Source organism: Lycorma delicatula, chromosome 4 (genome assembly GCF_047948215.1).
Source record: "Lycorma delicatula isolate Av1 chromosome 4, ASM4794821v1, whole genome shotgun sequence".
Lineage (NCBI taxonomy): Eukaryota > Metazoa > Arthropoda > Insecta > Hemiptera > Fulgoridae > Lycorma > Lycorma delicatula.
This window is the reverse complement of record NC_134458.1, coordinates 33,688,680-33,715,390: the sequence shown is the minus strand read 5'-3', so window position 1 is coordinate 33,715,390 and position 26,711 is coordinate 33,688,680.

Sequence of the window (26,711 nt, the reverse complement as noted above, 5' to 3'; positions counted from 1 at the left end):
CACTTTAAAATTATCTGTAAATTTATATAGACTATATGTATCGTCTGGCGATAAAATATGCTAGTGATCATTTGTAGGCTATAAATTATTTATGCGATAAACTGACGCGGCGGTAAACCGCTAGCGCTAACTGCTGGTGGTAAATTGCGGGCGATAAACTTTCCTAGACTCAACGACAACAACAACGATCGAAAGTGTAGGAGTAAAGTGTTCGTATACGAATTGCCTGCTATGAAAAACAATGTCGGTCGTTTGATGCGACAATATTTTCGGACGGGAAAAAATTACCTCCGTATGTAGTTCTTAAACGAAAACATCTACCGAAAGATGAAAAATCTACCCGGTACGAGCATAAGAAAAGGGATGGATGAATAACGAATTAGTACCAAACTGGTTTAAATTTGACTAGGCGCTCCAGTTGAATGCTCCGGTTAAATGTGACACGGTCAGAAGTACCGGATGATTAGATTCAAAAATCGTTCAAGAACTGCTGTATTTCGAACGCTCTCGATGTGGAATCGAGGACGGTTATCTGCGGTTAAGTGATTACGAAGATAATTGCAACTCTGCGGATGACGGAAACGCGAGCACTGATGACAGTATTTAAGCTACCTACTTCTGTAATTTATATATTAATATACCTACTGTAATTTTTATGCTTTTAATTAAATATTTACGGTATGGACAGATTTACTGACAATATGTAAATAACAAATACTGTTAAACGTTCGATCTTCTATGGTGATTTTGTTAATAAAATGCAAAAAAGTAACGATTTTTGTTTACTTTTCTCAATTTCACTCAGCGGCAGCGCAGGGTACATGACCCTCATGTACCTTGCGCTGCAGGGTGCATGACCCTCTAATAAAAATTCTAATACCGTATACCCTATACGGTATTAGAATTTTTTAACCTCCTACGAGAATCGTTGTTAAGATATTCAGCTTAAAAATAATGCGACTACAAAATAATTCTATTTAAAACACTGTCTTTGTCAAAACTCTTTTCATATCTAATATTATAAGGAGCACGTTTTAATTTTTGAATTACGGACAGCTTGGCATTCACAATATGTTAAATTTCTATGCAAAAGCATCCCTCTTTCGCATTTCGTAAATATAAAAATAAACTCTTTAATTCGAAGCAGACGACTACAGTGTATATTAGTGTTAGCGCTAAGTTCGGCTCTTTATATGTAGCGACTTTTGAATTCGATTTTTAGGTGTATTTACTGTCATTACATCCATCTCTTCTGTAAATTAAATGAAAAGTGTAAAATCTCTCTCGTACTAATTCGGTGAAGAGGTTCCTAGTTAATTAGGCGGCAAAAAAATTATTACATATTATCCTGTAATATTTTATACTGCCAATTCTTTATTTTATTCCTTCACTATACAACATAAAAATGGAACTAGTCTTGACATTTTTTCTGATCGGCAAAAATCAGATGTTTTAGGAACGTAACGTAATTCTTAATATAATAAGTTTCAACGCGTAAATAACATAGTTTTTTATGATACTTTATTCGCAATTTTTAATTATATTAGTTAAGAATTGAATATTTATTTCATTTTAATTTTCTATTCTCTTTTAATTCGATTTTAAGTTTCAACAAGTTATTACGTACTCCGAGTAACACAGAGAGAGAGACAGATAATTACAGTAGGGTGAGAGTTACATCTGAATCTTCCTTAATACTGATGTAAAATGTTTATAACTTAAATGTTTTTATAATTTAAATATTTGACGTATTCGTGGAGATCTGTTTTAGGAGGCGTTATGAGAAGTTCCATTTTACCAGAAGTCAATTGCTTCCTTCTACATAAATATTCTAGAAAGTAAAGGAAAACAGAAAGCAGATATACTCGTATTCCACAAAACGCCACGATAATGCTGACGTTACGTACGAGAATGAGAACTCATGTCCAAAAAAGGGCTTAATTTTTTATTGCTATGGTTTACACCATCGATGTGTAGTGAAGTTGATAATTTGAATAACTGTCGTTATTAAATCGTGTTTTATGAATTACAATTAAAGTAATAAACGCTCTTTTATTGCGACATTATTTTTAATTGTATCGTCACGTATGTATATCGTTACGACTAAAGAGCTTAATTTCACAATCTTGTTACGTAACCACGGTGTATACTTGCATATTTATGAATAACATCTACGCGAGGCTTACTCGCTGAATGTTTCTACTTATAACTTTATCGTTTGATAAGACGTTTGGAGGATTCGGTCGATAAAATAATTACTTCGAGAAATCTTTCGTGATTTAAAAGTTAATCGAAGTGACAGAGGCAGATTTTTAACGCTTTCGGCATAATAAATATCGATTTTATAACATCCTTTGTAAGAGTTGAAGGTTCACAATTCAGCTAGATATTTCAAAATAACACACGACTGCAGGAACGGATAAAGGTTCAACGAAGAAGTTCAAGCGTTGCTCTCAACTCGCTAAAAATAATTTTATTACAGCGTTTGAAGAGTCGACTCAAAAGTATCAATCAACAACGTTTCACTTCTATCCTGCGTAAACATACCCCGATTTCCAAGAGATATTTTTGGTGAAAGATTGTGATTTCCACATCCTGGATTTCCGCTCCTATAGCGGGGTCGTTTTCTCGAATCGCTGAACTCTTCGAGAAAGCCGTCTCTTTTTAACTACCCTCCTCTCCATACAGATATCTTTGAACCGTTCTTCTTCTTCCGGGGTGGTGCTACGGGTACGATTAGCGACTGGTTCGCCGGATTCTTACCGAGAAGGACAGAACGTATCTAAATTACTATCTCCATACTGTTTGTGTGATCTGTCATTGGGTTATAAAATTTATGTCGTTCGACAACAATGCTGCTTTCTGAATCTTTTCGATCGGCCGACTAATAAAATTTGCTGTCTTCATTTGTCGTTTTTACGTTTTTAATAAAGTATTGAGCCGTTTTAATGGAAGAGAGTTTAGATTTTAATATACTTTTATTAAAATAAAACGTCTCCGTACGTAATACGAATCGTTGAATAATTTTAAATAAATCAGGACAAATTTTTAAATCTGGAATTTTTCCGCTATTTTAAACGTATGTTGTAAAGTATTCCTTTACTATCTGATGGTTCCTCAACATCAGAAACGTCGCGGTACATAGCATTCTAAAAATTAAAGGAACGGAATTAAGGGTAAAATGCGAAAGCCGAAGCCACATTTAATCGATCGGTTTACGTAGTTCACCCGATTAAACTACGATGCCGGGGACGGTTCATTAAATAATTGCGTTTTTTGGTAGCTGATGCTAGATAAAAGAAAACAAATAAAATAATGATAAATAAAGCGACTGACGTTCTCGTTTAATTAGATTTTTTGTGCTAATATGATGCTACGACAACACTATTTCTTGAATAGGTATTTGATATAATAATATACCGATAATATTACGAATTCGTATTTAAACATCTTCCGTGATTAATAAGATTAAAGCAAAGCTTTTTTAGTTGAATTTTTCAGTCTTCATGTTGAAAAGTTTACAGATAAAAAAGTTCTGCAAAATGCGTATGTACTTAATGTTTTGAATTTGACCTAATGAGAAAAAATTTGTAGCAAGCAATGATTTTTAGTTCTATCTCTTACCGAAAAAGACTCGGATAAAACGAATAATATTTTTTCATTTTATTAAATTATCGCAGATCGTGAATAACAGTTTGTACGAGTTACTGAAATAAGTAACGACCTAGCTAGATATATATCATATATCTTCGATTAACAGTTGGAAACAAAGGAACAAACACAAATCTTAATTATGAAAAGAATTTTCGTTTCAAAAGATCGACTACGTTATTGGAAATAGTAAAAAAGGGGAAAATATAATAGAAATCGATTTGAAAGATTTGAAAATAAAAGATGCCTCGTAATAATCGATGTAATTTGCGATGTAATCTAACTATTTGAAATCGTAAATAATCGACGATAAGATACCGCATTAAAATAATCCTACCTACGATTTTCGGTGATCTGTATACCTCGATGGAGGCGCGACACCGAAAAAGATGCGGAACGAATCCTGTATGAAACAACAAAAACAAAACTACTAGATTATATTATCTTTATTTTAAAATAGAATTTAAAGAGATTAAAATTGCACGATATACATAATAAGATAAACAAACTTAATAAAACATTTTTAACGTTCTCTTTGCCGAAAAATAGCTGTTTTAGGTTTATGTTTTCGTATCAGAAATTTCAACGTATTATTTAGGAAGATCGGAATGCATTTCCGATTAAGGACTTCCTCTTCGGTGTCAAGTTCGACAAAAAAAAAATGGGTGAATTTTTAAAATTTTTTCTGAATATCCCTATATCCTTAATTGCCATTATGTTTTACTTACGCTTAAAAAATATGTCTTTAAAATATATACTCGACGATGAATCGTTCGAATAACCGGTCGTATTAAAAATAACCGACCAAGAAAAAGGGCAAAAGCGATGTTTTGATGGCGCCATATTAATATATGAGGAGGATAATAATATTAATTATATTATTATTAACTGAAAGTTATATAGAGACTTACTATTAATTTAAGTACAGGGTAACTGAATTTATCTTTTGTCTGGTGATGAAGCATCACAATTGTTTTAATCGCAGGCTAGATACTACAACAGGTACAAAATTATCCTATGAAAATAATTTTCTGCGTTGTAATAGGCTACATAGTGTATCAGGCCGACAATTAAATAGGTTAGTTACGTTTTTTCTCGTTAAAAAATCATCTAAAATATTATGCAGCCTTGTTTAAATCCCTACGTAATAGTCACGGTACAATACGAGTAGCACGTAAATTAAAAATTTAAATTGGTTAATTAGAAGAGGCTGGGTAGTTTTTCAAACAAATTTGCAATTTTTTTGCTTTTAAAGAAATTGAATATCTTTCCGAATTTTTATCTAAATTTATTTCAAAAAGCACAGCTTAAAAGTAATTGGGAAGACGCTTCTTAAAAAAAAACCGTTCCGATTTGTTAATTATTTCCGGAGATATAACCGTTCAAAATTGACCACCATTGTGCAACTTTTGGAATAATTATTATCGATAAATTAATAGACCTATATTTAGTAATAATTTGCGTTTGCCAGTATAATATTTGAACGTTTTATCTTACTAGACATCGATTTAAAAAACCCAATAATATTATTTGTTAAAATTGCAAGTATGTTTGAAATATTCCCCAGGTTCTCCTAATTAACCGATTAAAATTTTTCAAAATTCATTTAAAATTTTGAGTGCTCTTTTATTGCGATTAAATTTTCAAGTGTCTAGAGACTTTATTTCAAGCTCTACACAATTTGGAAAAACCACATTTTTTTAAATTTGGATTGCAAAATTATTGTGCAAAAACTGTCAGACCGATTTTATTGAAATTTGGCGAGTTGTTTATCACATCAAAAAGTTCTTTGAAGCAAAATCTGAAAATCCTATGTGTAATGTAAGTACTCGAAAACAATTCCCCAAAAAATCTTGTTTTTTCACTTTTTAGTTATTGTTATTTTTGCATCAATAAAAACTTATTTTTCGATTTGCAATCGATGATATTGTGTGTAAAATTTAATAATAAAACTTTTTTCTCTCCGATCTTTTCTTTAAAATGAACAGTTATCGAGTTATATAGGGAAATAGGAGAAAAGAATGGATATTTTTGCGATTTTTTTACATTTTGTTTAATAAAAATTTAAACACACCTTTTTCTACAGGCGCATAAAGAAATAATAATTTCTGATGATATTCTGGAGGCATTAAAGCAAAAATTAGCGATCATATAGAAAAATTCCAATCCAAAACAGATATCGCCTGGACTATTATACGAAATATGCTGAAGAGCAATCGTCAAGGCAGGTCTTTCACTAATTTAAATAATCATTCCTAGAAACCATTTTGTCATTCCAGGGTTTTTTGAACAATGAATGATTATCGGATCGTTACGCATCGGTTTACTTGAAAATAAATTGTTTCAGTGTTTAACGAGAATCTGTAAAGGCCTATAGAGGAAATAAATACGAATATAAATAGCGAGAAAGAATAATTATTATATAAACTTTTTTTTATATTGAATACTAATAGTAACGGGTGAGTAAATTTTTTTTTCTCTAATGCAGTCGTATTTCATAATATTTGTTCTTATGTACAAAATAAGATACATATACGGTACACTTAAAAATCACAAATCATCAAGATCGGATGCGGTTCTCCTTCAAAACTTAATAACTATTTCGTATAAAAATTAAAAAAAACTTTATGCGATTTATTTTTTAGAAATGTAAATTTATTTTTAAAAGATGTCTTCTTATTCAGCATCCTGAATTCATTCCGTAGTAAAATCTTAAAAAAAAGAAAATTTTCACTGAGAGAGGATTCCACAAGATATGAAGTTTTCAGGATAAAATAAATATACTTTAGTATTACCCGGTCTAATCTGTAAAGAGACGGTTTATAAATTACGTTATGCTTCAAGGAGGAAGAGGTCGTCTTCGGGCAGATAACTATGTACATATAAAATACGTAGCCGATTTGAAATATTTTAATGTTTTCAGCAGCGCTTTTGTTTCACAATCGTATAATTAGGGTGAACTAATCGCTTTTATTGAAGTGGCGAGTTTAAAAAATATATATGTATTTGTAGTTGGTGTTTTTATATTTGTGAATAATCGTCATTCAATACACACACGCAGAGATACACACGCATTCATCGTTAATAAAATTTTACGCTAAATATAATTTATGAGAAATGTTTAAATAGTTATTTAAGTTTATTATTAAACAGCTAATCGATTACATTATCTGAAATTTGCAGTCACTGTCATTTATTTTCTGCACATTACAGATTTATAAGCTGTTAGATTTTAATTTATTAGCTGCTCAAAGATTCAAAAAGTATATTTTATTTTACGCATACAAAAAATAATAAAAAATATAAACAACCAACTACAAACACTGCTTACACATTCATCTGTCTAAATCAATAAATAAAATAAAAATTAAAAATAAATATTTTGTAAATTTGTTGTACTAAATCTATGTGAATATATGTATCTGTGCGTCTTCACAAGTGCGCCGTGCATGCTCTACGTGTTAGTGTGTGTGTGTGTGTATGTGTGTTAGGGTGTGGTTGTGTTTTGGTCGTTAATATAGGTTATGGCTGTAACTCACGAACGATACAAATTCAGATGTTCATTTCAGGTTAATATGCAGGCACATTCGAAGATCACCGATGCCCTTAATCAGCTGTATTAGGCAGTACTGTATAGATAAGCTATGCGTAAGCCAAGATAAAATATGCGATAACAAACTTTAATCTACCGATACCGTTTGACTAACCGTTACTTATCGGCCGAGGTACATCGCAAGGCCGAAGCACGAATAATTATCGAAATATCTCAGGTAGATTAATTTTTATGACCTCTCCGGTTTAGACATTCATAAGCGCATACATTAACATGACGTTTGCCGTCTTTTTACGTCGGTAGCAGGGTAAATGTTCGTATCAGAAATCATTATGTGTGCAAAGCTGTTCATATGATATCAGGTTAAAATTATCGAATAGGGTAAACTTGTGCAACGTAAATATCGTTCGAAGCGGTTAAGAAAGTCAGCCTGTATCATTAGATACATCTTGAATTTTGCTGTTTTTATTTTATCATTATATTTCATTGATTTTCCGTATTTAATAGGAGTGCACAAAGGAAGATTTCGTGACGAAAAAGGCATCATGGAATTTGAAATGTAGAGGATTCAAGGTTTTATTACGTAAAACTAGTTTCAGTCAGAATTCCAGTAATAGAATCTTACAGATAGAGTGTAATTATATCACTTTGCGTTTTTATAATTTAAAATAAACTAGAAAGATAAAGCAATTCGTTCTACAATAGAGACCGTAAGTTACATCGATACGTGTATTTAAATGAAAACGACAAAAATCTTTCCGAAATCATTTAAACTACATTAATTATAGCATTTTAATCCTTCCTAATCCTCTCGCAAAATGTATTCATTGTACACAAAATAATTACTCGCCGATATTTTGCTCCCATCTCGGGTAAAATTACCCCGATATTTTTTTGGGGTTGTGGACCGGATAAACCTGCAACTCGCTGTCAAGACTATTATGCAATTTGAAGCATTTCTTCGGTCGCTTCTTCCCCGCTTTACATACTTTGAGATAGTACTCATACGAGGGGTATGAGTACTCCTATCAAGTTTACTGGGGAATGTATTGATCATAAATGCTAGAAGGGCCCTTGGCTCTGGAATCTTCACGCTAAGAGATAAAATCTGCTGAGTTAATATGACTTTTTAACGTACGAGTATTATAGCGACCGGAAGCGTTTCTCCATAAGCGTTTTAACATAATCCTACAGGCAGCCGGTCGGGCCGGCTGACTAAGGATTCGATTAAACCGACCATCCGGTAATGTCAGCTCTTCAATCTGTAAAAATAATTTCTAAATTTCCGGTTATCTAGTTAATATATCAGGTTTATTCTCCTTTCTTAGTAACTTTTACGTCTTTTATGGTAACGGTTTACATGGATACAAAAGATTACCGTTCTTAAAAAATACGACACGATTCGCCGACCTGTTTATTTTCTCTTTCCCGATTTCTCTAAAAAACACACTCGTTCATCGATTCATCGAATTTTTGTTTGTTTTAACATCAAACCATTTCTTTCTGGCTTTACTTAAATTAAAAAAAAAAAAAAATACTCGTTAGTTTTCAATCGCTAGAGGAGTTCTAATTTTTAATTCTTTTTCATTTAATTAAAATCTAGTATGATATAGATGAGAAAGAGAAACAAGATTGAAATAAGAAGAGATAAAAATTAATTCGGAAAAAGAAATGATTAATAGAAGTCTTCGGCTTGCGTCCGTCGAACGATTTTCGTCAAGCACTGGGGTACTAAAAAATAACTTTCAAGATCTACGAATTCTTTTTCATTGTTCAAATTTTCTTAAAGTTATTTAGAGAATTGTTTATCTCAAAAAATAAAGAGCGTTAATAATGTGTCCGTAACACTTCTCGATTACACGGTACTTTATGTAGTTACAGCAGGTTACGTCCGAGCTGAATATTAATACTTTTTTATAAAAAATCTGTACAGATTGTTTTCATTTGCGAAAAATTGGAGACGCTTGAATTATCTCACCACTAAAAGTTCATTTGTAAATTATTTCTAAACCTTTAGAAATTTGTTAATAATAATTATGCGAACGGTTAGTAGAAAACCTTACAGATTACAGAATTTCTAAATTCTATTCTATAATCTTTTTTCTTCGTTGTACGATTTATTTTTTCACGTTTTAAAATATAATAATAATGAGACAGACAACTTCTTCGTATGTCGTAAATAGGAAAACATTTTTATAAAAAAGGAAAAAACGATTGAAACCTGAATGACATGAAACCTGATTGAAACGATTGAAACGATTGAAAATACAATGATGACTCACATCATTGTATTTTCAGTAATAATTATAGTAATGATAAATAAAAAAGAAAATATTTCTTTTGTAGCTTTGAAAGTCTTTTTAATGATATATATATATAAATCATTAAAAAAACTTTATAAATGATTTATATATATATAAAATAACATTAACCTCGAAGAAAAAATGTTTTTACGATCGACGAAGTTAAAACTACAAATTAAACAGATTAGTGACGATTTCATGGGAGAGTTAACATGTTGTTTATGTAATTACTTTTTCATAAAATATTAAAAAATGATCAGAAATTATAGGCTGGAGAGTAGTTATTGTATATATGTACTCTTGTTATGTTTATTTTACGAAAATAAAATTACGATTAAGTTTTTACAGTCGTCGTAACTTATTAAACTATTTTTAATGTTATAATGTAGGTTGTTAGGTTAATTAGATATTTGTGAACTTATATTTTCATATCGGTCTATATTCACGAGGTAAAGATTTTTCCTCAAAAATCATAAAATTTATGGGGCTAGAAATATAAAAGGTACATAATACATTACAATAATTGACTATCGAAAGTTCTTTTAGAAAACGGAATACTAATTTTTTTTCGACTCTGATGGTCAGACTCAAAATTAAAAGTACGAGTAATAACAATTAACCTTTTTATCGACTTATCGTCGATAATTTTTTTACGATAAATAAATTATAATATTTATTTTGAAAATTTTAATCGACGAAATATCAATGATTATTTTTGAAATAACGGTGAGATTTATAAATAAGTAGTGAAATCTGTTTATGTAAGAAGTCTTTTACCCGGTATGTTCGATTAAGAGGTCTTAAAACTTTCAGTTAATTCATTAGCAATATCTTTACCAAGAATTTGATTACGAAGTGCTTATACTGGACTAGGTCAGAAAAACTAAATATTTATATTTTTATGATGAGGATGATGAAAATGACCTCTAGATCACTAAATGAAAAGAAAAATCGTCGCATATTTTGACCGATACTGTAATAGTTAGATAAACCTTTAATAGTTCACGGAAACGAATAATTTAAAAAAAAGTAATTTTGGGAAAAATTATTAAGCAAAACATTACACGTAAGTACCTGTAATTCTGATGAAATTAAATCGTCGGTTATAGAAATTTAATTTATAAATCTACACTTTTCTATAAAATACAAAAAAATAGGGAGAGTAGTTTAATACAGAATAAACATTTAACTTCCCCGTTTAATTAATTTTGAAGTTGAAAAATATTTAAATTGTTCGTGAAAAATTCACATCTGTGTTATAAATTTTATGAAAGTATTGCTCACATGCGTGTAAAGTTTTACTACCGCTCGAAGGCGTTACTTTTGAGGAAAATTACCGGTAGATGGACCTGTACGACCGACATCTATGCTCAGACAAAACTCATACGATGATTTTGTATTTCATATTGAAAATTAAAGTGTGAAATAAATAAAACATAAATCGGTTTTAATAAATGAAATTACTTAAAATTAACGTTTTACGTTATTCAAACAATTCTAACGGATACGCAAAGAATTACATTCAAGAACATGTAATTATAATAAAAGTCATATATTTACTAGCATCGCAAACGACTGCGATTAAAATACGTGTGTAAACATTAACTACGAAACCAGATAAAGTGAGATAAAGATCAAATGAAAATAAATATTAGAAATTAAAGTAGGTTTAACAAATTTGTAAAAACCTTCAAACAATAAAATTTATAAATTAACAAATACAGTCGTATATACGGTTGAAAATTTCGAAAAATTAAGTTAAAAGTTAAAATTTAGGTTAGGTAAAATTACAATCCTTTTTTAGAAGGACTTGGCCTTAGACGCAAAAGTTTATGAAGAAAAATATATGTTCTCAAGAATTTTTCCGAACAAAAATAGTTCACGATCAGCCATTCGGAGAGCCTTCCTGAAAAGGTGTGTGTCTTAGGGAATCATTTTATTTACATTCAGTAATTGTTTTACGTATATATTTTTATACTGATTTACAGTAGTTCCTGCTCCAAAGATTTCGTTCTACATTTCTCAGTTCTAGGTAAACGTTTACTTTTGTCTTATTTATGAACGTCGTTTGAAGTGTATTGAAATACGTATGTACCTAAATCCAAGATATGTAATGAGGGAAGCGTGAGTATTTTATAATCTTTAAACAGCGATTTCGACAATAGTTCTTTGTCGGGTTTTCAGTAATTACTCTAACTACACTCTTTGACTCGTAAATGAGAAAATTCCTAACGGAAAAATTGAATAGATTTTATAAACTACCGTATAAAATTATCGATTACGAGAAAAGGTGGTAAATACATAACGAGTTGCATCTCGACCAAAAAGAATACGCTATTTTAAAATTTTACACGTTCAGTACGCCGATGGGTAACGCTATATTCGACTCGGTGAGGAAAGCGATGGGAAACCGCTTACTCGTTTTCTCTAGTACGCCGGGCACGGAAGACGTTTATTTTTGAAAGTGATTCGCATACTGACAAATCTCTTACGATTGTGTCGGTTATGTCACCGTGAACGTACAGGGAAAACGACTAGAAACATGGCTCCATCATCGATAATGACTGCATCGGGCAGCCGGTTTGACCTGTACGATGGATTACCGAAATAATTTTTATATAGTGCAAATTGACGTTTTGGTGTGTAATAGATAGCGGATCGGTTGCTTGTTGTAATGTAGTCCTCCCGTTAACGTCATCACGACGTTAATGGAGGGATTTATTTTAAGTTAGCGTCGGTCGGCTGTACGGTGTGTATACTCGATCAATATAATATACATAGAGTTCAATAAATAGACTATAACTTTTATTATATTTTCTACGTTCTCTATTACGTTTTCCTTCCGATGCTTAAGTTTATCGAATCCGACTCTCTTGATAGCAACGGAGTAGATAGTTTGACATTTAAAAAATATGTATCTACCGCAATTATTCCCTTTTATGGGATGGAGTAGGAAATGATTAACACGAATTCACGGTTATTTATTTTTACATTTCCTTCAACACGTCGGAAAAACGACTTTCACGTCTCTTGAAATCCAATTTCCTTCAATCTCACACTCCACAATTTCATATCTATATTGGCGTTTAATGCGAAATACGAACTTTTGAACGGTATTCTTCCGTTCATGTGTGGTTACGGCACAAACGATATTTTGGGGTGATCTCTACAGCGGCCAGTGCAAACCCAAACTCCAGTTAAAGGTTCGTCCGGTTTAAGCAAACGATTCTTTTTCTCTACCCATTTTAAACGTTTAGAATTATCGATCGTCTCAGGACCGTTCCCTTTATATTTGTTATGTGTCAAACTTACTATCGACAATCGTCATCTATTTTATGATCGGCCAGTAAGTTGTATGTGACCGCTAAAATTTTAACGACCCACTTCATCCCTCAGAATTATCAACTTATTATCACATTATTATCAACGCGTTATCACGTTCAGCAAATTAACTCTCAATATAATAATTACAAAATCATTAAAGATATTATATTATAAAACCTAGGTGTTATAAAACCTTTTTATGAATCTTGCAAACAGTCTGTCCGTGTTTCCTGTGTTCTGAGGCCGTATTCTTTAATCGAGCTTAAAGGATTTGCATATTAATGTATATGTACGGTTATAGATAAATACCCGTATCATCACTTTATTACTTTTTTACTGTACGAATGAATAGGAAGTGTTCCAGACTAGTCGAAAATTTTTTGTCGTAAATTTAGACAAATGGCATCATATGTTGCGGAAGGACTACTGAAATCGGTTAGGTAGAAGCTCAGATATTGAAAAAGATGTATCCTTTTTTACGTGTTGAAATCGAAGAAATATTTCTCATATTTCACAGAGGAAGTTTTTTTCGATTAGTATTTCGGAAGTTGAAAAATTCTATTTTCAACGCTTCATATGTTTTGTTGTAAAAAGACATGAAAAAAATTTTAGGAGACTTTTCTTTTTAATCGAATTATATCGGATTTTAAATACCCCTCATTTTCTTACCGTACTTATTACTTATTTGTTTTTAATATATTAATACTTTAACTGTTTAGAACATTAAATAAGGTTTTTTCTTTGGCGATAACAAATGTAATGAATTATCAAAATAACGGTGGGGAGTTCCTAAAACACCGCAACCGATACGTACAGCATAATCATTTCGTGTTGAATCCTAGATTTAATCAGAAAATCAAGAATACCGCTATTTTTCATAAAAAGTTTACGATAGTCGAAAAAAACGGTAGTTTGGCCTTTTTTATTTATCTAATTTTAAAATAATTAATTCGGTAGAATATTAAAATAAAATTGTTATTTAAAGTCTACCGACCTGAATCTCAAAGTTAGAAAACATAGTACGTCGGTTTTTTGTTCGACCTGTTATATCAGAAAGATTTTATTTTTCGGTTTAATATAAAGTTTTCTTTTCCCTATTTATGCTTTAAATATAATTATGAAATAACGACTTAGTATTTTTCTTATACAAAAGGTTATGAATTTATTATAAAAGATGATTTAACTGTTCATTTATTAATTAAATTATTAATTTACTTCGTCGGTATTCGAATTAGATATCGTACAGTCAAATATTAAGATTATTAACGTTCGTACTGTAGTAGCGAACGGATAATTAAATATTCGCGAAATTATGGCGGTCAATTTACGGGCAATTTAAACAAAGTTAAGAGTTTTTAGCCGTTTTAATTATAAATTTTTACCGTTTACCGTTTTTACCGTTTAGAAACATCTGAGTTTTTATTTTACATATCTTTCTATCTTTTTTTTTATAACTATTATTATTATATTACTAGCAGACTCAGCAATGCTTCGCTATGGATAGATTTGAGTTTAAGTATATATATATATATATATATATATATAGAGAGAGAGAGAGAGAGTAAATGAACACAACTGAAAGTCTGATAAAACATTAACAAAATGAACATTACGGAACTTCACAAAATTTAAACTTTCCCTTTTACCCTTTCTACCTTTTCCCCTTTTCCCTTTCCCCAATTTCATTTTCCCCTTTTACTTGCCTTCTTTCATTTCTTCCCTTTCCCTCTCCTTTTCTCATTTTCCTTTTTGCCATATTCCTTTCCCCTATTTCCCCATTCCCTTCCTCATTCTATTACCTTTATTTCCCTTTCCCCTTCCTTTTCTCCCCTTTTCCACATATTTTTTCCTCCTGTCCCTTTGTATTTCCCCGTTATCTCATTTTTCCATTTTCCCCTTCTTCCCTTTTACCTTTTTCGATTTCTACCTTTTCCGATTTTTCTTTTTCTCCCTTTTCCCCGCGCGTAAATCGATCCAGTAGTTTTAGCTATAGTCCAGTCTACAGCGCACACAGATGTCAGAAACATTGAAATGAATCGTAAAATGTTTAGTATAGCGTGTGTTGCTTTTACGTCCGATAGCGCTGTTTAAAAAAAACCAATAAAAAACATGTTTTTACCTGTCACAGGTGTGAAATCTTAGGTATATAAATAGTAGGTATATGAAAACACGCGCGTATTTGAATGCAACGTTGTGTCAAAATTTCAAAGCAATCGGTGAAGAACTTTCGGAGATTTAAGATTTTGCACAAACGAACATTTACATTTTTATTTATATAGATTATAATCTTCGGGACGGTAAAAATATCCGTTGAAATTTGTTTTTCATCGCTATTACCCTTAATAAAATTAAAGAACTGAAATAATAATAATAAAGCATTTACTTAAAGTATTACATGCATTAAATTAAGAAAATGGCGTCAATATCAACTTTACTGGGGAATGTATTGATCATTTCTGACCCCGACTGAGGTAGTGCAGAACTTATCGCTAGCCGATCGAAGGGAAAATAAAGTAAAAATAATATAGGAATAACATACGTTTATAATATATATCACATTATGAGTTTTGAAACGAAAGCCTGATCCGGATAAATTTTACCCTACATAAATCAATACACGCCTTAAATTTGCTGTTTTCGGCACTTTATCAATAAAAATATACTATTTTGTTGAAACGTTTTCTTAATAAGATTTACAACAAAATAATTTGTTCTGTTTTGTGTATGTACAATTTTTTTTACATACATATATCTAAGAGAGAGGGTGAAAACTTTTTTCGCCTCCCTTCATCCTTATGTCTAACCATCACTGTATCTATCCATGAAACGTGAAAAATCTGAACTAATTTTTACGGAAATGAATATAAAGAAAGAATAAACTAAAATATGATCGTAGGTATCAAAAGAGAACTTTAAAAACCGAGTTTGATGTTATTGTTAAAAATAATTTTTAATCAAACTGTGCTACAGAAAACCTTCCGCAATAAAAGCAAACAAGATGTTTAATTTCATAATTAAATAAATTTAATTTGCTAAAAGAAAAATAATCTATTTTTTATACAAATATTTACATTTTAATTATATTTAATTATTTTTTTTTTAATTTACATTTAGACCTCTACTAAGAATAAATTAAACTTTACGTAAATTTAATATGTAAAAATGAATTATATTTATAAAAATATTTTAATCGTGTAGTAGATGCATTGATTTCTTCCCCACGATTTAATAAATCTTAAAGAATATGTTTTATAAATACGGTATTATTAATTTTATGAATTAAAAATCAGATCTGTTTACGACCGAATATATAATACTTCAACTTACCGTTAAGCATTTAACTTGAAGGTACATATTATATGCTTGCACACATGTATTAATGGGTACACGGTTCGCTCTAGAGTGGTCGTGTACGAACTAGTACACGAATTCAACTTGCTAATGCAGGTAAGACGCAGGTCGTATTCTCTGTTTGTTTGTTATACGGTTGCTAGGTTACCTCCCGACATGCAATGCGACGTGACGTCATCCCTAAAAGTTCAGCTTTCATAAGTTAATTCTTTTACTGATCATATGGTGTAATATTTGACAAGCAGCCTACATTATTATCGACAAACATGTTCGCTGTATGCGATAACATTAACAAATCCATTTTAAAACGTAATTCTTTATAAAAAAATTTGCTTTTAAAACCGATCGGTGAAATTTCTTTATTTAAAAACATCGCTTCTACAAGAAAATGAAATTCATTCGTAAGGATTTAAAATCGCTTTCTCAGACCAGTCGTTAAGGGTCTTACGTCGTACAGAATTGTAATTTTGTTACGGTTGTGTGTCGGTCAGAAGGAAAACTACAGAATTAAAAACCAACTTCTTTCGCAAAAAATTCGCCCTCTTATCGTCGCGATGTTAATAAAATTTCATGAATTTTTTAATGATTTTCGAGATGAAAATCTGTATTTAAATTTAAAAAAAGATGAGCAAGTAAAATATTTTAAAAAATCCTTTTATGAGGTTTATCGGGGATCCGACACCTTGCACTCACATTCCTTAAGTTTAAGTATATATATATATATATATATATATATATATATATAGGTAGATTTCACCCTATTGTATCGCGTTCGGATTTACTCACCGATATGTTGATAGTACGTCTATACTTTGTAGTTCGTTAAATATTTCCTTTTACGTTGATTTTCTAGTAGATCATTTTTTTATCGGCCCTCAAAATTTATTTTGGCTAAAAAATATACATAAGTACAATCCTATGCCCTTCTTGATTGATTATAGTTTCTTTACCGTTATCTTCAGGACAATAATTTATAAATGTATAGATCGATGGACAACCGGACACCGAAATAATAAATTTGCTTTTACATGAATAATTTTCAATGTAAACCGAATCGAAAAAGAAACTGTTTTGGATAAAATCGAAATCAGTACGGTACAAGTTTTACAGATACAGAGTGACAGCCTATTAAGGCTTCATTATTCTCCAGTGATTTTATTATTCGACCGAATTCACGGATCGCTCTTCAAAGATTATTTAATATCTGATCGTTTGTTTGTTGTTTAAATGTATTTTTAGAAAAAAAGAGTGCGTAGGCTCATCCCTTACTTGAAATATTCTAGTCTTTCAGTACTAAAAGATTTAAAACGATCGCTGTTATTTCTCAAAATTATTAATATTTTAAGGTCTTATTCTTTTTCCTAATCCATTTTCCCGTAAATATTTTATTCATTATTTTTAAACTATTAAATTTTAGATATTATAATCAAGAAATAATTTAAACAGGTATAATAACGAATAGTGCGGTTTAATTAAAAATGCATTTCTTCGATATCAGTAATAATTTGATTTTTACGAACATCTTTTTGTAAAATAAGTTCATTCTTACATTTTTGCAAATAATCAAAGAAATAATAATCAGTTATGTTAAGTGGTACTGACACCATTCAAAAAAGATAAAACGAGATTTTTATTTTCCAACTTTTAGTCGCATAAAAGCCTAACGGCTGAATAAAACGACTCTAAAGCTTGTATTATCGATTAGAAATTTCTGTTATAGTGTTTCTATCGGTAGAAAAGATAGTTGGACGAAGTTTCTTGCATATTCTTAGGAAAAATGATGTAGAAAATGTATGGGAAATACGATAATCTTTTTCACAGTTCCAATTTTACGAGGCTTGAATTTAAATCAATTTAATTACGAGTAATTACATACTCGTAATTTGTAAACAAGTACCTTTCCTATGTCGACCGCGTACGATATTTTTTAAACCGCATACTGAAATGTATTTCTGAAAACCCAAAAACTAGAAATTCCAATGTTATCCTATACGACCGTTAAGTATTTATAGTGGCATGCCGAATTTGCATTGAAATACTTCTACGTCGAGCGATTCAGTTATATTTGAACATTTCTGTTTAATAGATAAGCGAGCAGATAAACGAACGTTACCGGAGTTATCTGAAGAAAGTCTGAAAACTTATCATTCTTGAAATGCTTCCATTTAAAGTAACTTCATAGATTCATTTACAACCGTAAAGATCCGTTTTCGTAAAGCGAACTAAGAGGTTATCGTTGTGCGGTAGTCGCTTAATTAATTATGAATAGTCTTACAAAATTAAGGAACTTACATTTTTTACAGGGCAAATTAGTTCCGTATACCGTATATTTAATTCACTTGGAAGAATTTTCAGCTGAAATAGGTATAGCCTGTTTTTAGGCGATAACTCTGAGTATTAAGTTTCTATTATATTCCTATTTTTACTTTGCTTGTATTTTTCATAAACTAATTTTAAGACGACCTGAGAATAAAAAATTAGGTTATACAGTAGAAAAACTAGTAAAAGCTTTTTTTCTCTGCTAACCCATTTTGTTGCTATTTTTTGTCATATGTAAAAAATAAAATTGAAGTTTTCTCTGTACATCACTCTAACAAGAAATATCGTTTTCATTATCATATCTTAAGGTTTCATACAAAACTAAAACTGAAATCGACTGGCAATTTCGATTAGTATTTGTTTACGCATCATACGAGAACAGCCTGAATGTATTTTAACACACCCTGTTGAATATATTAGAATCCTATTCTGATTGTGAATATATAAAATAAATAAATACGTAAACAGATCTTAAATTATATAAAACGGCTTAATAATATTGTGATCCACCTTCTTGCCAAAAAAAAATATTTTCGGGCATTTACTCGCTCAGGATGCAGTTTACACGTCAAAGCTTTAGAAAGCTCTCTGTTATCGCGAGATGTAGGGTGGGAATGGATTGCCGGACAGACGACTGGCTTCTTGCTATCTACAAGACTGTAGTCTTGTAGAGCGATTACAATAATCGCTTCTATCAAACCAGGCAGTAAAACCATTTTTGCGTTACGCAACTTAGTACATGGGCCTATAAAAGGCCTATATTCTTCCAGTTTCTAGTTTTTATAAATAATTAGCTCACGATCTGAAAGAACTTTCAACTATTTTATATAACTTAATAGATTTACTAAAAATAAATTAACTCTATTAATGAATATTTATATAATAATTTTTTTTTGTCTTCAGTCATTTGACTGGTTTGATGCAGCCCTCCAAGATTCCCTACCTAGTACCAGTCGTTTCATTTCGGCATACCCCCTACATCCTACATCCCTAACAATATGTTTTACATATTCCAAACGTTGCCTGCCTGCACAATTTTTCCAATCTACCTGACCCTACAATATCAAAGCGACTATTCCAAGATGCCTTAAGATGTGGTCTATAAGTCTGTCTCTTCTTTTAGGTATATTTTTCCAAATACTTCTTTCTTCATCCATTTGCCGCAACACTTCTTCATTTGCCTCTTTATCCACCCATCTGATTTTTAACATTCTCCTATAGCACCACACATTTCAAAAACTTGTAATATTTTCTTTTCAGGTACTCCGATCGTCTAAGTTTGAACTGCCATATAAAGCTACGATTCAAACATATACTTGAAAAAATGTTTTCCTGAAGTTTAAATTAATTTTTGATGTAAGCAAATATATAATAATAGAATCGATATAAATTTTCCACATATTTGTTTGACGTCTAGTCTACTTAAATATTTAATATAACATTTTTTTAAAATAAATAATTTTAAAAGTTTTCTTACAATAATTTTTTTTTATTTACTATTTATATAATCTTTTACAAGTTTTATTTACATCTTTCGTAAAATAACTATTTTTATGTACTTATGTGAACCATAACGCTTCTCTTTTCTGTCTATTCAATTTATATTTTTTTCCTGCTCCGATCGAGATTTTCCTATGAAGTAGTAGCATAGTAGCAAAACTATCTTTTCATGATGTTATCTATATAATAAATAATTATGTAGCGATCTAAATAAAATATGTTCTATTTACAAACTATATGATCTTGCTGAGTGTACTGAATATTACGGGACTCCGACTTCCAACCGCCTTACGAGCAAGTAAAACGGTTATCGTTTCAGTAACTTCATTATTTCGCTTAGTATTGGAGATTTTTAGTCGCGGTGCGATAATGACTGAAATCCTTATATGCATCCTTAAATAAGAGCGGCGACCGAAATGTGAAATTCCTGTCGGCGATAGAAGCGGTTATGAAATGAACGCGGGTCGAATAAACAAAAGTGATCATCGCAAACAAAGAAAAAACACATACAAATTTTGTGCGATAGGTGGTGAAGAAATTAATATTATCGGCACACTTATTATGTTAGATAAATACACACATATACTTATACTCGGCATAATAATTTAATGTATCGTTGTATCGTTATTTAACGAATGTTTAATTATTTGACTTATACTAACTGTTAAACTACAAAGTAAAATCAAAATCTTAATAGAAACGTACACAGATTAAAAAGAACCTTCTTAAATTTGCATAATTTAAAAAATTTAAAATTTTAACTAATTTAAAAATTTTAACTTAAAACAGATTTAAATTTCACGCCAAAAGAAGTATCGATTCAAATAATTATTTTTGGGAAAACATTTGAACGAAAAGTAAAGCAGAATTTAGGTTAACCTAGTTGATTCTAACGAAGTATAATATCTCGGTGTTTTGAAATCGAAAGGCCTTAAACAAACAGCCTTTTGAAACCATTTTCTCACATTGTAAAAACTCTAAACTCACCCTGTTGTAAAGATTTCAATCTTTAATGCGGTTTAGAAACTAGAGTTAAAAACAATAACAATTTTTTATTAGTTTTTTTGAACGAGTAAGTAATTTTATTTTTTTAAAAGTAAAATTAGAGACAATTTTTAAAAGAAAATTAAAAATTGTTTATTTAACAAGCTAAAGGTTTTGGTTCACGACGTATGATTCATCTAAAAAAAACCACAGTTTTGTACTACATTTTTCTTTAAAGCTCTTTTGATTATTAAGTACTAGTATTTTATAAATCGAATAAAATTAACGATATGTTTGTTTTCTTTAGAAAACTAATTTTACGGTATTTTCATAACTAGAAAATCTGACCGTTTCGTAAAATGGACTTTAGCAAATATTTGATTTTCTCGTTACTAAATCTAGCTGTAAATTTCATGGAGTATTCTGCAGGAAGTTTCGGACAGGATTGTTACCGATGTGTGAAATATTATGTCGTTTCGGATGAATTCCGGGAAGAATAGTAATCTTATTTTTCGGTGTGGTATCTAAGTAATGTATCAGGTTATTAAAAATAAATCATTGTTATAGTTTAACAACTATTGTTATAGAACGTTGTTATCGTATATTGTTTAACAAAATTGTTATAGTATCGGTTATAGTTTAACCGAGGAAAATCGGCAGAACTCAGCGAGTAAATAAGAATATTTTTAATATCTCCTGCATCATTATGTTTACTTACGATCGGTGATGTAAACCGTAAAAACTTTCCTGTTATTCTATATGAAAGTGACCGAAATTATTCCGATACCGTTCTCTTCCCTTTTCGTTTGCGAGGAGTAACATAAATGAAATAACAAATTTAAAATCTGTTTCGCCCAGCGTCGAGTATTTACTCGTATAACGCGTAAAATACATTTGTATTTTTCGGTTATATTATTTCTGTTTAGACTGTAATCTTTAAAACGTTAAAGAAAAATTAAGAATATAGAACGTTAGAGCATCTTTCCTTACAGCATAGGTTTATAAATCCTTTTTAACGAAGAAGAAGACCACCCGAAAGTTTATTAGAAATAAGGTAAAACAGGTAAAGGACAACCTGTACTATGTACGGCAAAGTTATTAATAGTAAAATAAGATCTTTTAATAAAATAATATTTACAGCCGTAATATAAAAAAAGAAAACTTTAAAAGAAGTAATAAAAAAATTCATAAAGCAATAAGTAAAATGAGAAATATCGAAATCTAAACGTATCCATAGGGAAGAGAGAATAGTAATGATATACCAAGTCTATAAATAAAGTAATGAGACTGGTTCAGAAAAACGTTTTATTTACAATCCATTTATACATGGACTCTATCACTTTGAAATAATTCCTTTGGGAAGCCATAGAACGCTTCAAACGGTTTTCCCACTCTTCATAGTAGTGTTGGAACTCAGAAACTGGAATATCCTTCAGATGTTCGGTTACATATTTTTTTAAATGTTTTCTACTGTTCCAAATTGTGTCCTTTGGGTTTTTTTTAAAGTCGGACCAGGAATACGTCGCAGAGACTCAAGTCAGGTGAATAAGGCGGTTAAGGAACTACAGGAATGCTTTTCTTTCCAAAAAAACTCATTAATTGAGGGTGCAGTGTGACAATGTGCATTGTCATGATGCAGCATCCAGTTGTCTTTGATGGCTGGTCTCACGCGGGCAACTCTTTTCCGAAGTCTTTCAAGAATTTTTCGGTAAACATATTGATTTAAACAGTTTTTCCTGTAGGCAATAACTCTTTATGAACAACGCCATTACTCTCGAAGAAACAAATTAGTTTGGTTTTGATTTTTGATTTGCTCATTTTTGCTTTTTTGGGACGTGGTGTTGAATTTGAAGTATGCCACTCCTTGCTTTGGCGTTTTGTTTCTGGGTTATACTCAAATATCCAAGATTTATCACCAGTAATAACATTTTTTAGAAAAACAGGATCAGTTTCAATTCGCCCTAGAAGATTGCGGCACAGTTCCACCCTGTTATTTTTCTGTTCAACAGAGAGGTTTTTTGGGACCAATTTTGCACAAACTTTTTTCATGTCCAATTCGTTTGTCAAAATTTGATGGACTGTGGTACGGTTCAAATTCAATTTTTCTGCAATTATTCTGACAGTTAATTGCCGGTGGTACCGTATCAAGTCTCTGATTCGCTCAAAATTGTCGTCACGTTTTGACGTTTACAGTCTTCCAAAGCGTGGATTATCCGCAACTGATTCCCGGCCGTTTGAACATGGGATCGTGACAGAACGTTATCTGCACACGCCCTTTTCAATTTTGAAAAAGTTTCAGTAGCATTATCACCGAGTTTAACACAATATCTGATTGCTCAACGTTGCTCATAATTAGTATCACTCATTTTTGTAACGCACAACAAAAACTCGTTCCACGAAAAGTTTGTTTACGTCTCACGTGGCAACAATAGACTAAATATATTAATACCTGATATAAATGAGCCGTTCATTTAACCATATGTTTACAAGTAACTTTACAGTGTTGCCAATTTGGCTGCCAAAAAACCTAGTCTCATTACTTTATTTACAAACCTCGTAAAAGACTGGAGAGTTTCAATATTTCTTCTAATGAAAAAAATTCTACTTCACTCGAGGAATCTCATCTTCACGTCAATCTATTATTTCATATATGTTTTGTTAGGTTTGATTAATAAGAGTCGTCCCTTTGTACTGCGGTAATCAAAGTAAAGTCCTTACGTACCTATATCTAACAACATTTTCGGTGTTGTATTTGACCGATTTGGAGTTTTTTTTTAATTGTTATTTTGATCGAATCGATCGCTGAAGTAAAAATTTAAGATATTACTCTTCTATTATGAAGCTAACCTACAAAATCAGTTAATTTTTGAAATTAGATGACAGAGTTTTGACAGATGACAGATAATATGAAACGGCTTTTACTAAAAAAAAAGTAATCTTTCGCAATAACTGTGAAAATTATTCGTCAGTGTTTAAAATATTTCAAAAAGTCATTATTATTATCCCATGTAGACATTAAAATTGGTCTAACCGCTTTAAAAATTTAGCCTTTAAAATTGAGAATTTTTAGGAAATAAATATGTAACATAAACACATACTGCCAACAGTTTTATTTGTATTGTTTACGTAATTATGTGTAGATATAGAGAAAAGCTTTGTCGCTTATAAAAATACAATGACTTTTGTAACGAACATTGGTGATCGAGGTCGTTGTGCGTATAATAGTTATTGCATTCTACTTGAGCCTTAGTTTTAATTACAATCTTAGACATTAATAAAGTATCTATTTTTATTTTTGCTGTTAACAATCTTTATAGAGCTATCGTATCCAAATTACACTTTACATTTTAAATCATTTTACATTTTAAAATCAGTATTATCGTACAACAGAAAGAAGCTTGTCAGTCAATAATATTTAAGAATACATATTTATATTATATTTGATAATTAATGAAACTGTCATTTTGTGAGTTTAAATGCTTACGGGAACCTTCTCAAGAGGTAACGCTAGGGGAAAAATCCCGGTCATTTTCCAGAAGTCCATTTTCACGAATACTATTCTTCCCGAATAAAAACGATTGCCCGTATTTTTATTAAAAAAATAGTAATATTCTTTTTTAATAAATATTTTCAATTGTTAAAAAATCACATTGTATAATTTCAAGATAAAATAAAAAAAAACCGTCGTAAGCTATTATATACAAAATATCGTAGCTGTCTTTTTATAAGCGTTGTATTCCAAAGTTCTAACTTTTGTTTTGAAGATCTAATCTTTTCTTCTTTCGATCTGCTTTAAGTTTTCCATCCGAAAATAATGTCCATCCGTACTCGGTTCGACAATAATAGTCTCAACGTCTATCTCCTTTTTTGAAACTATTCGGAGCCAAGTACGAACCGGGTTTTCTTATTGCAGCGCAAAAACGATTGCGCTGCCCTTCGTTTACATTAAAAAGAAAGTGCCAAAGGGTATTTTAGAAAACTTTTAACCGTGCACATTCACGTATATATTGCTATCCGAAGACGATTTTAAAAGTTCAAAAAAAGTAGAAAAGTCTAATAACCGCGAATCCTCAAAGATCCCGCATCCCGTATTTTTTTGATCGCTTGTGCTCGATAAAAGTGATTTCCGGGTCATATTTTTAAACATCATGAGGATTTGTATATCTACAAGAATTATTACCGAGAATATTTGATACATCCAAGAATTGACACCGAGCTGAAACATTTTTAATGGAAATACATACGAAATGAATGCGAATCGTATTTAAACTAAACTTAATCAGCGTTTCATGACTTCTCGCGTGTGTAGATATAAAAAGCGTAAATAAGGCAGACTAAAAGATTAAAAAAATCTATTCCCTTTTTCTTTTATTTGCCGGAAAGGATCCCGATATCTAAAACAAAATTTAATTTAGCAGACGCCAATCGTAGATTAGCTGTCGATCAAATTAGGGCCGATTCATTTCTGGGCAGAAAAAAGAATGATCGCCTAAGACACTTTGAAATATTATTTTCCACAACGATCAAAGAGCGAGTGGAGATACACTATTATTTTTCAGATTTCAGTAAAGAATTGTATCCGAAAAAAGGATGAAAGTAGGATTTAATGAAACGAGTTACATTATTCGATTTCCGTTCAAGTCGGTACAAATTTTGATTAAGAATACGCCTATCGCTACTTCTTAAATATTTTAAAGATTATAAAACATAATTTACAAAAGTATTGAAAAGAATGTAATCGATTTCAAATATATTTAAAATTTGATGCATTTTGTCTTCAAATTTTGTATGCAGATAGAATACATATATTTTAACCCCTGTATTTCTAACCGAATCGACACGAGTTAAATGAACTTAATTTGTTCATTATACTACTTACTTTTAAATAAATTGAAGTACGTTTAGTATGTTAAACCTGAATTTCGATTCGCGCTCAGATCAAAGCCGAAAGAATTATGAAGAATCGGCAGCCTCGTACCGCTTCATGAGTCGATTCATCACCCTCAATCAGCAAACAGAGGGAAGCTCCCCCATAGTAATTACGTAAAAATACACGAGAACTTATTAAAAAAACCCTCCTTTTGTTGTTTCAATAAAAATAAAAGCATTATAAAACATGTAATTAATAAAAAGTGTAACAATTATATTTTGAATTTAGTTTCAAAACACCAATTAGTATAATTATTTCCACATAATAAATATTAATATGTAAATATATAATAATAAATTTTAACTTCTCGGTTGGATGTTAAAATAACATGGATGTTAAAAGAACACAAAGTATTCAGACCGAAATAAATCAATACGCAAGTAATAGAAATAAATATAAATACGCAGATAAAATATCTAGATCATAAATATTCCATATTATAATTCTTCAGGTAAAAACAACCATTTTACAATATTGTATTATAAAAAAATGAGAGGCTTTAGCAAGTGCAAATTGAAGGCGAAATATTGTGTTACTGTTTTGTATTTCTATTTATTTTAAGTAATTATATGTGTGTGTGTGTGTGTGTGTGAGTGAGTGAGTGTACGTAATTTTTTTTAACATCTAATGAAACAAAGCTTACCAATATTAATAAAATTGAAATATCCGTCTGTTCAATGAAATTTTTTAAGCTTTACAAATTTTCTTTTTCAATTTACCTTAAAGATGTTTTTTATCATATTTAGAATTATTATCTGCCTGTCTACCTGTCAGCTTTTTATTCATCACGCTTAAG